The 12221-nt window shown below is 44.1% G+C and overlaps 1 long non-coding RNA gene across 1 annotated transcript; it reads right to left on the reverse strand.

The window, feature by feature from the left end:
- Window positions 1–318: 318 nt before the first annotated feature.
- On the reverse strand, window positions 319–1863 carry LOC138880320 (uncharacterized). Its single transcript, XR_011402877.1, has 3 exons — window positions 1800–1863; window positions 1233–1358; window positions 319–518 (listed from the first exon to the last, which is right to left on the reverse strand). It is a non-coding gene; the product is annotated as an uncharacterized lncRNA (long non-coding RNA).
- Window positions 1864–12221: the final 10358 nt, after the last annotated feature.

Consider the following 12221-nt stretch of genomic DNA (forward strand, 5'->3'; position numbering starts at 1 on the left):
GTTAGGTGCAATCACGACCAGAGATTTTTGGGTCGTGAAACTTGCAAATTAGATGAGCTGGCTTTTTAGGTGCAAAACTCATACTTCTCCATCTCTCTGAACCCAGACAGGCGCTTTTTAGATAAGCCGTAGAAACAGCCACTAATGCTTATATTAAAATACATTGTCTACATCATATCCCTTGGGGTCGGTCCTTCCCCGGACGTGAACGCAGAATACCTTCTGCACGGGGCTGCCATTTTTTTTAATGATTCAAGATCTAAAATAAAACAAAATTTTCTGATCATGACGCAACTAACAAATTTTATTGCCATTTACTTCGTCAAGTAAAGATTAACTTATACAATGATGCGTCTTAAAATACAATCCAATACTCGTGAAAAGTCGATAGTTGCCACCTCCATGATCAAAGGAGCATATTGTCTTGTTTCAAATACATACGCAAGTCCCTTCTACACAGAATGGAATTCCACCTCTACAGTTCAAATAACAATCTTCTTTACTCTTACACTTCTCTCCTGTCATCGCATATGAAGATCACAAAACTCGTTAGTATTTTGCACAGATATAAGTTTTTGAAGAATTTAGTTACTCCTATATAAATTGTCAACATTTACGATAATTTATGAGTTTTACGGAACCCATAACATTTTGGCACGGATCCTAAATTTATGTATTAACATCATTTAAATTGTAATAAATAGTAGTACATGAACCCATAACTTAAAAGCTATAAAGGGTTCAATGATATAAATCTTTTTGCTGATGTAATAACTTAATATTGTGTTGATAAGTGATTGAGAGACCAACGAAAGTTGTGGTGGAGTAGTAAGTACTCATTCATACTTAACCAGAAGTCTTGGGTTCGAACCCCTGGTTATGAAGTCGTCTTTGTTATGGAGCGTTTTAACTCCAATGTGAGTCTTCATGGTACAAATCTAGATTTAGTCGGGCCTCAATCATAGGTGGGTCTAGTATTTTAGTTCTACGGGTTCAACATTCAAATTTATGGGTTCATATCTACTATTTATTACAATTTTAATGATTTTATATACATAAATTTATGCTCCGTATCAAAAATATTGGGTTCAATTGAATCTGGTAATTATATGGTGCATCCGTCCCTAGCCCCAAATCTTAATATAGGTATCGTACGCCGAGTGAAAAAAAAAAGTAATTGAGATATAGAAAAAGGAAAGGGTGGGTGGAGTGCAAGGAAAGAAAGGAAGGACCTTGACGATGGGTGGAATATATATTGGCTAAACATATGCAAGTCCCATCAACACAAGTTGCAAATCCAGATTCACATGCCATATGACAATCTGCTCTGCTATGACACGCCGCTTCTGTCACAACATCTGAACATCATATACTCGTTAACATCTTTATGACATAATATTTGAGGAACTAGTTATATAAATTACAAACCTATGACAAGTTAAAGGCGTTATATTATATTGTAAAACACAGACACACACACATACATATATATATATAATTTACTATGTTGTTTGCAGGGGCAGAGCTAGAGTAGGAATTGCGGGTTCGGCCGAACCAAATAATTTTGATGCAAACTCTGTATTTATGTTAACATTGTTAATTTAGAATCCAATAACATAATCAACTAGAATTCCAAACCAACAAGATTCAAATCTTGGCTCGCCATTTGAAAGAAACATTTTATCACGATTTTTACTCACTTCATAACTTAATTAATTAAACTTTACTAACATATTTATATTCGAATTTTGTGTATATATGTGATTGTATAAGATAAAGAGAGAGAGAGCGAGACTGACCGCGTGAAATGATAAAGAAAGAGACTGCCAAAAATAGAGTCATTAAAATCTTGGCCATCTTGTGCAGAAGAATGTTTTTTGAGTTAAGAATGCTTCTTACACCACATTATATAATACAATTCTATTTCCAATTAGGAATTTTTTTTATTTTCACATCTTGAATTTTGGTTAGCGGATCAAAGACATTTTTTGGTCTATGGAAGGTTAGTCGAAGAAATATATGTCTAATACATACAACATTACCATATATGTCAAGATTTGATGCATCTTCTTAAATGAATCTCCTGTAATGCAATTTATATTTCGGTTTCATTTCAAATAGAGCATAGATTAATCTCTGATAGTGATGATAGTGAAGCGTTGGTAAAAATTTATCCATATACGATGTCTACACCAAATAATGAATATAAAACATGTGTTTTTCATACAAATTGGTGATTATAGATTGTTTGTGGTGGTGTTTGGTGGTTTTGTTTCAAATTTGAGATCTGTTTGACTCAAAAGATATTTAACCCTTATTGAGCAAATCAACCAAAGATGAAGGGTAAATCATATTCAATCTTAATTAATACCGGATCGAAAGACAAAGTAGCTGCAATTGCATATTAGACGAACAAAATATCAAAAGATCTTATTTATGATAGAGTTCTGCCTTGCCTCTCCTTTGAGGGGAAGGGGAATTACCATTGTTTTGCCCTCCTTTTAGATACAAAGATGGAGCTCCTCCTTTTTCTTCGATAGGCGAAGAACTCTATTTCTTCTTTTCTTAGAAAGTGGAGTTCTATTCATTCTCTTGACCTGTCAGAGTGCTGGAGAGGAAGTGCCCCTTTATGGGTTCTCTTGTAATGGTATATATAGTTGAAAACCTTCTTTCCTTGGCCACTACTTGACATGACTGTGTGTGACGACCCGACCCGTCGTCTCATGTATTTCCGTCCCGTTTTTCCCGTTAAATGCTTCTACATGTTTCATTGTATGTGTTTGTTGAATTTGAAGTAATTCGGTTAGAGTTTGGTTGGAAATGAGACAATTAGTCTCTTTAAGGAAGGGTTGGTTTGGAAAACTCAACCGGATGTTGACTTGTGAGTTAGAGGGCTCGGAATGGATTTCTGATGATTCGGTTAGCTTCGGGGATGATTTAAGGCTTAGTAGAGCAATCAGAAGTAATTTTGGAGACTCGGTGAAGAACTAGGCTTGAATTAGCTAAGTTAGCATTTTGGCGATATTCGGTTGATAGGTGAGATTTTGATCCGAGGGTCGGAATGGAATTTCGAGAGTTACAGTAGCTTCGTTAGGTGATTTTGGGTGTGTGTGCAAATTTTCAGTTGATTCGGAGGTGTTTAGTTCGGGTTTTTGATCAAATGCAAGTTTCGGAAGTTTTAGTTTAACTTAGGCTTGAATCCGTTGTAATTTAATGATTCTTGTGTTGTTGGATATGTTTTTATGATTCGAGCAAGTTTGAGTGAGGTAATAGAACATATATGTGCCTTTGGTTGAGGTCCCGGGGGCCTCGGGGTGAGTTCGGATGGTTAAACGGAGAGTTTTGGAGTTTTGGCATGTTTTGAAGTTCTGGTACCTGGTATTTCCGCATATGCGGAAAAGGGACCGCATAAGCGGTTCCGCATATGCGGTGAGGGAGGTCATAGAAGCGGGCCTTGAAGGCCTGGGCAATTCCGCAGAAGCGGACTTTGTTTCGCATAAGCGGTCACCGCAGATGCGGTTTTGGACCGCATAAGTGGCCCTGAGATTTTAAGTTGGACCGCATAAGCGGTGTTCTGACCGCAAAAGCGGAAGCCGCAGGTGCGGTGTGTGAACCGCATAAGCGGAAATGACTGGACATAACATATTAAGTTTACTTCGCGAATTTTGAAGGAGAAAACATTTGGGGTTTCGGACTAAGGCGATTTTTGGACGATTTTGAAGAGGGTTTCGAGGGTGTTCATCAGGTATGGAGTCTTGGTCTCAGATTATGTTATTAGGGTGTAAAAACATGGACTAACACTGGAAATCCGAGGAATTTAAGGTTAAAAATGGGGGTTAGGGCTTGAAACTTAAGAGAGCTAAAGTTGATGATTTGAGGGGACAAATGGACTCCGATTCTTGTGAACTTGATATGTATAGACTCGTGGCGAGATAATGGTCGTTTTGATGTAAAGTTTTATGGATTTCGGGGAGCGGGCCCGGGGCTCGGGTTTTGCAAATTTCGTGGTTTTCGATATTTTTCGAGTCTTTTCGAGTGGGTTATATTCCCTTAGCCTATTGTAATGTATTCGTTGTGGTTTTGGCCAGATTAGATGTGCGAGGAGGTCGATTCGAGAGGCAAGGGCATTTCTAGCTAGTTTTCGGCCGGGTAGAGGTGAGTAATTGATGTAACTGCTGCTCTGAGTGTTTAAAACCCCAGACTTTCACATCTGTAACGCTATATTGAGGCATGACACGCATTCCACGATGAGTGCGGGGTCGTATACTATTGGAGATTGAGACTTAGTCCATCCCGAGTGTTAATTTCAACTATATTGGCGATTGAAACGCATGCTTTGTTATTGTTAATTGGGCTTACTGCCGTGTTTGGGGCCTTGTGCCGACCTGTAGAATCCTTAGGGGATCTTTATGTGTTTTCCTCACTTGTATGCATAACATAAATTATCAGTCATGCTTTCAAATATTAAAAACAATATAATAACTGTGTTTTATACATGAACCTTAAATGAAAAGGATATGAGGGCTGAGATTTCTATAGTATGTCACGCCCGATTGGCTGTGGACTGATTTGACTTAGATGGGTCGGGGACCTAGTGGTGAGGATGTTTCCTTGAAATGGATCGGGCTACACGCCGTAGCGATTATTATATATTGATATTGAGGCCGAGAGCCTATTTTATGCCAATACCTAGCTGATATTGCGCTTGGGCTGTAGGAGCCCCTCCGGAGTCTGTACACAACCCCAGTGAGCGTCGTCGACGTTAAATAAGTGGAGCGGGCTGCAGGCCGCAGCGGGTACTGGAATGTACCGTTATATGTGTTGCATTCTTTCATGCATTATTCCTTAACTGTATTATTTGTTGTATACTGTTTCCATTGTTCTGGATATGAACTACTAGATATAGAGTACTTTATGCATTTCCTGCGTTTTCTTACTTTCAGTCTGTAGTTATGTTTATCACTCATTGGGTCGGAGTACTCACTTTACTCCTGCACCTTGTGTGCAGATTCAGGGCAGTCTCAGGCTGAGTAGATCCAGCTGATCCAGAGTTCTTTCCGGGTGTATTTGAGGTAGCTGCAGGGCGTTCGCAGCCGATGATTCTCCTCTCTGTCCTTATCCTTTATTTTCGTATCTTATCAGTTTTAGACAGACTATGTAGTAGGATGTTTACTCTGTCAGTAGAGGCTCATGGTCGTGACACCGGGTCCTAGTTGGGCTGTATTGGTATTTTGTTAGATTTCCGCCTTATTATCAGCATTTCAGACTTTTGATTTAAATAATATTTACCTTCATCTGTTTAATTAATGGGGTTATTGTTATAAATGGTCGGGCTTGCCTAGTAGTGTGTTGGGCGCCATCACGACCGGGTTGGGGTCGTGACAAGTTGGTATCAGAGCCTAGGTTACTTGGTCTCGCGAGTCATGATCCAGTTTAGTAGAGTCTCGCGGATCGGTACGGAGACATCTGTACTTATCCCCGGGAGGCTACACAACCTTTAGGAAACTTCGTATTCTTGGAATTCTTATCATGCGACTTTATTGATCCGAGAATTAAAATTCTGTTGTTCTATTCACTCGCAGATGGCGAGAACTCGTGCTACCGGACGTGGCGGACAACCATCTATACCACCTACTGAGGCCACCAGAGGCCGTGGACGCGGTCATGGTCGAGTCAGAACCGAGGGGGCAGCACCTGTTGACCCACCAGTTGCCCCGACTCAGGAGTAGGCTCCAGATATAGAGCCTCTAGCAGCACCTGTTCATGCACCAGCTATGCCTATTGTGATTCGAGGTCTTCAGGAGGCCCTAGCTCAGATTTTAGCAGTTTGCGCTGGCCTGGCTCAGGACGTCACAACCACTACTGCAGCAGCTACTTCGCAGGCAGGGGGAGGCAATCAGACCCCCGCTGCTCGCACGCCTGAGCAGGTAGTGCAGGGTTTGCATACACCAGAGGCACCATTAGTTCAGCAGGTTGCCCAGTTCGGCAGGTTGCCTCAGTTCAGCCGGTTGCCCCGGTTCAGGATGATGTGATTCCGGCTATGCCAGACGATGAGCAGCGTCGTCTTGAGAGGTTCAGTAGGCTTTCACCTCCTACTTTCAGTGGTGTCCCGGGAGAGGATGCCCAGGGTTTTCTCGACAAGTGTCGATGTATGCTTCGGACCGCAGGGATCTTGGAGTCGAGTGGGGTATCATTCACTACTTTTCAGTTTTCTGGAGCAGCTTTCACTTGGTGGGAGGCGTATGAGCGGCGTAGGCCGAGAGGTGCAGTGCCTTTGTCATGCTAGGAGTTCTCCACTCTCTTTCTAGAGAAGTGGGTACCGTAGTCTCAGAGGGAGGAGCTGCGTAGACAGTTTGAGTACCTTCGTCAGGGAGATATGACCGTGACACAATATGAGGTGAGATTTTCGAAGTTGGCCCGATATGCTCCATGGATGGTCCCGACTGATCGGGAGAGGATTCGGAGGTTTGTGGATAGACTCACCTATTCCATCCGTATTCTGATGAACCGAGAGAGGGTTATAGGCCACACCTTTGAGGATGCTATGGAGATAGCTCGTGATATTGAGACAGCTCACCGTCAGGAGAGAGAGGAGAGGGAGGCCAAGAGGCCTCGAGGATCAGATAGTTTCAATAGTGCTCCGTCTAGGGGCCAGTTTCAGCAGTGTAGAGGTCGTTCTTTCAGACCTCATCAGTCGGCTCGTTCTGAGTATCATGGGGCGTCTTCAGGCCGGGGTCATTAGGGGTTCCAGCAGGGCCAGTCTTCACTTAGTGCCCTCCCAGCTCATAGCTCTTCACATGCCCCTTCAGCTATGGGTTCTTCTGCGCAGGGCGCATCGGCTGGTCATTCTGGTGCGAGGGGTTCCCATCAGTCCCCTTCTCCAACCTCTGGTATTTGCTTCGAGTAAGGCGAGTATGGCCATATGAGGAGGCAGTGTCCTCGACGTCGTGGTAGCCAGTCTCAGCAGAGGGATCAACCCTCGTCTTCTACCCCGGTTTCTTCAGCACCAGCCCAGTCAGAGAGGGGCAGAGGACAGGCAGCCAGGGGTCGCCCTAGGGGCGGAGACCGATCAAGTGGCGGTGGCCAGGCTAGATTTTATGCTATTCCGGGCAGGACAGATGCCCTTGCATCCGATGCTGTTACCACAGGTATTATTTCAGTCTACCACAGAGATGCCTCTGTCTTATTTGATCCCGGTTCTACCTATTCCTATGTGTCTTCATATTTTGCTCATCATTTGGGTACGACCCGATGGTGTCTTGCATTACCTGTGCACGTATCTACCCCGGTGAGTGATACTATTGTTGTGGACCATGTGTACCGGTCCTATCTTGTTACTATTAGGGGTCTAGAGACCGAGTTGACTTATTGCTTTTGAGAATGGTAGACTTTGATGTTATTCTGGGCATGGACTGGCTATCTCCGTGTCATGATATTCTAGACTGTCATGCAAAGACAGTCACCTTGGCTATGCCGGGTGTTCCGAGGATCGAGTGGTGTGGTATGACTGATTATGTCCCTAGCAGGGTTATATCTTTCTTGAAAGCCCAACGCATGGTTGGGAAGGGTTGTTTATCATATTTGGCCTTCGTGCGTGATGTTGGAGCTGAGGCTCCCAGTATAGATTATGTTCCCGTTGTGAGGGACTTCCCTGATGTATTTCCTGCAGACCTGCCGGGTATGCCCCCGGACAGGGACATTGATTTTGGTATTGACCTGGTGCCGGGCACCAAGCCCATTTCTATTCCGCCTAATCGTATGGCACCCGCGGAGTTGAAAGAATTGAAAGATCAGCTTCAGGAACTCCTAGAAAAGGGGTTTATTCGGCCGAGTGTACCACCGTGGGGTGCACCTGTGTTATTTGTGAAGAAGAAAGATAGCACAATGAGAATGTGCATTGACTACAGGCAGTTGAACAAAGTAACAGTGAAGAACAAGTATCCCCTACCTCGTATCGACGATTTATTCGACTAGCTTCAGGGAGCGAGGGTGTTTTCTAAGATAGAACTTCGTTCGGGTTATCACCAGTTGAAGATCAAGGAGTCAAATATTCTTAAGACTGCCTTCAGGACTAGATATGGTCATTTTGAGTTTCTAGTTATGTCTTTCGGGCTGACCAATGCCCCAGCAACGTTCATGCACCTGATGAACAATGTATTTAGGCCGTATCTGGATTCGTTTGTTATTGTATTCATTGATGATATCTTGGTATACTCGCGTAGCCAGGAGGAGCATACAGAGCATTTGCGAGTGGTATTTCAAAGATTGAGGGAGGAGAAGTTGTATGCCAAGTTCTCTAAGTGTGAGTTCTGGCTTAGTTCCGTGGCCTTCTTGGGACACGTGGTATCCAGTGATGGTATTCAGGTTGATCCAAAGAAGATTGAGGCGGTTTATAGTTGTCCTAGACCGTACTCGACCACAGAGATTCGTAGTTTCCTCAGTTTGGCGGGTTATTATCGTCATTTCGTTCAGGGTTTCTCATCTATTGCCTCGTCTTTGACCAAGTTGACGCAGAAGGGTGCTCCATTTGCATGGTCAGATGAGTGCGAGGAGAGCTTTCAGAAGCTCAAGACAGCTTTAACCACAGCTCCAGTATTGATCTTGCCATCAGCTTCGGGTTCTTACACCGTTCATTGTGATGTTTCGAGAGTCGGGATTGGCTGTGTATTGATGCAGGAGGGTAGAGTGATTGCTTATGTTTCTCGGCAGTTGAGGCCCCATGAGAAGAACTACCCTGTTCATGACTTAGAGTTGGCTACTATAGTTCATGCCTTGACGATTTAGAGGCACTATTTATACAGAGTATCTTGTGAGGTGTTCACCGATCATCGCAGTCTTCAGCATTTGTTCAAGCAGAAAGACCTCAATTTGAGGTAGCGGAGGTGGCTTGAGTTACTTAAGGACTATGATATTACCATCTTGTATCATCCGGGAAAGGCCAATGTAGTGGCCGATGCTTTGAGCCGAAAGGCAGTTAGTATGGGGAGTTTGGCGTACATTCCAGTTGGGGAGAGACCCCTTGCAGTTGATGTTCAGGCTTTGGCCAATCGGTTGGTGCGGTTAGACATTTCGGAGCCTAGCCGAGTTTTGGCGAGCGTGGTTTCTCAGTCTTTCTTGTATGATCGCATCAGAGAGCGCCAGTATGATGATCCGCATTTGCTTGTCCTCAAGGACAGGGTTCAGCACGGAGATGCTAGAGATGTGACTATAGGTGACGATGGTGTGTTGAGGATGCAGGGCCGGATTTGTGTGCCCAATGTAGGATGGGCTTAGAGATTTGATTCTTGAGAAGGCCCACAGTTCGCGGTATTCCATCCATCCGGGTGCCGCAAAGATGTACCAAGACTTGAGACAACATTACTGGTGGAGGAGAATGAAGAAAGACATTGTGGTATTTGTGGCTCGGTGTCTCAACTATCAGCAGGTGAAATATGAGCATCAGAGACCGGGCGGTTTGCTTCAACAGATGGTTATTCCTGAGTGGAAATGGGAGAGAGTTACTATGGATTTCGTGAGTGGTCTTCCTCGGACTTTGAAGAAGTTTGATTCTATTTGGGTCATTGTGGATCGGCTGACCAAGTCCGCACATTTCATACCAGTGTGTACTACATATTCTTCGGAGCGGCTGGCAGGGATCTTTATTCGTGAGATTGTCCGATTGCATGGTGTTCCAGTTTCTATTATATCGGATAGGGGTACTCAGTTCACTTCTCAATTTTGGAGGACTTCTCAGCACGAGTTGGGTACTCAGGTGGAGCTGAGTTCAGCATTTCATCCTCAGACGGACGGACAGTCCGAGCGTACTATTCAGATATTGGAGGATATGTTGTGTGCCTGTATGATTGATTTTGGAGGCTCTTGGGATGAGTTTCTACCTCTTGCAGAGTTTGCCTACAATAACAGCTATCAGTCAAGCATCCAGATGGCGCCGTATGAGGCCTTATATGGGAGACGGTGTAGATCTTCGGTCAGTTGGTTTGAGCCTGGCGAGGATAGGTTGTTGGGGACAGATTTGGTCCAGGATGTCTTAGAGAAGGTGAAGGTGATTCAGGAGAGACTTCGTACAGCTCAGTCGCGTCAGAAGAGTTATGCGGACCAGAAGGTTCGGGATGTATCTTACTCGGTGGATGAGAAGGTCTTGTTGAAGGTTTCACCCATGAAGGGTGTGATGAGGTTTGGAAATAAAGGGAATCTGAGTCTGCGGTTCATCGGACCTTTTGAGGTGCTTAGGAGGATTAGGGAGGTGGCATATATGCTTGCTTTTCCACCCAGCTTGTCGGGCGTTCATCCGGTGTTTCATGTGTCTATGCTCCGGAAGTATGTCGGGGACCCGTCTCATGTCTTGGACTTCAGCACAGTTCAGTTGGATGAGGATTTTGACTTACGATGTGGAGCTAGTGGCTATTTTGGGCCGACTGGTTCGGAAATCGAGGTCAAAGTATATAGCTTCGGTAAACGTACAGTGGAGAGGTCGGCCCATGGAGGAGGCTACTTGGAAGACCGAGCAGGATATGCGGATCACATACCCACACCTATTTGAGACTTCAGGTATGTTTCTTGACCCGCTCGAGGACAAGCGTTTGTTTTAGTTGGGGAGGATGTGACGACCTGACCCGTCGTCTCATGTATTTCCGTTCCGTTTTACCCGTTAAATGCTTCTACATGTTTCATTGTATGTGTTTGGTGAATTTGAAGTAATTCGGTTAGAGTTTGGTTGGAAATGAGACAACTAGTCTCTTTAAGGAAGGGTTGGTTTGGAAAACTCAACCGGATGTTGACTTGTGAGTTAGAAGGCTCGGAATGGATTTCTGATGATTCGGTTAGCTTTGGGGTATGATTTAAGGCTTAGGAGAGCAATCGGAAGTAATTTTGGAGACTCGGTGAAGAACTAGGCTTGAATTGGCTAAGTTAGCATTTTGGTGATATCCGGTTGATAGGTGAAATTTTGATCCGAGAGTCGGAATGGAATTCCGAGAGTTGTAGTAGCTTCTTTAGGTGATATTGGGTGTGTGTGCAAAATTTCAGTTGATTTGGAGGTGTTTAGGTCGGGTTTTTGATCAAATGCAAGTTTCAGAAGTTTTAGTTTAACTTAGGCTTGAATCCGTTGTAATTTGATAATTCTTGTGTTGTTGGATATGTTTTTATGATTCGAGCAAGTTTTAGTGAGGTAATAGAACATATATATGCCTTTGGTTGAGGTCTCGGGGGCCTCGGGGTGAGTTCGTATGGTTAAACGGAGAGTTTTGGAGTTTTGGCATGTTTTGGAGTTCTGATACCTGATATTTCCGCATTTGCGGAAAAGGGACGGCATAAGCGGTTCCGCAGATGCGGTGAGGGAGGTCGCAGAAGCGGGCCTTGAAGGCCTGGGCAATTCCGCAAAAGCGGACTTTGTTCCGCATAAGCGGTCACTGCAGATGCGGTTTTGGACCGCATAAGCGGCCCTGGGATTTTAAGTTGGACCGCATAAGCGGTGTTCTGACCGCAAAAGTGGAAGCCGCAGGTGCGGTGCATGAACCGCATAAGCGGAAATGACTGGACATAACATATTAAGTTTACTTCGCGAATTTTGAAGGAGAAAACATTTGGGGTTTCGGACTAAGGCGATGTTTGGACGATTTTGAAGAGGGTTTCGAGGGTGTTCATCAGGTATGGATTCTTGGTCTCAGATTATGTTATTAGGGTGTAAAAACATGAACTAACACTGGAAATCCAAGGAATTTAAGGTTAAAAATGGGGGTTAGGGCTTGAAACTTAAGAGAGCTAAAGTTTATGATTTAAGGGGACAAATGGACTCCGATTCTTTTGAACTTGATATGTATAGACTCGTGGCGAGATAAGGGTCGTTTTGATGTAAAGTTTTCTGGATTTCGGGTAGCGGGCCCGATGCTCGGGTTTTGCAAATTTCGTGGTTTTAGATATTTTTCGAGTCTTTTCGAGTGGGTTATAATACCTTAGCCTATTGTAATGTATTCGTTGTGGTTTTAGCTAGATTCGACGCACGAGGAGGTCGATTCGAGAGGCAAGGGCATTGCTAGCTAGTTTTCGGCCGGCTAGAGGTGAGTAATTGATGTAACTGCTGCTCTGAGGGTTTGAAACCCCAGACTTTCACATTGTAATGCCATATTGAGGTGTGACACGCATTCCACGATGAGTGCGGGGTCGTATACTGTTGGGGATTAAGACTTAGTCCATCCTGAGTGTTAATTTCTACTATATTGGCG

This window comes from Nicotiana sylvestris, chromosome 10 (genome assembly GCF_000393655.2).
Source record: "Nicotiana sylvestris chromosome 10, ASM39365v2, whole genome shotgun sequence".
In the NCBI taxonomy this organism is placed as follows: domain Eukaryota; kingdom Viridiplantae; phylum Streptophyta; class Magnoliopsida; order Solanales; family Solanaceae; genus Nicotiana; species Nicotiana sylvestris.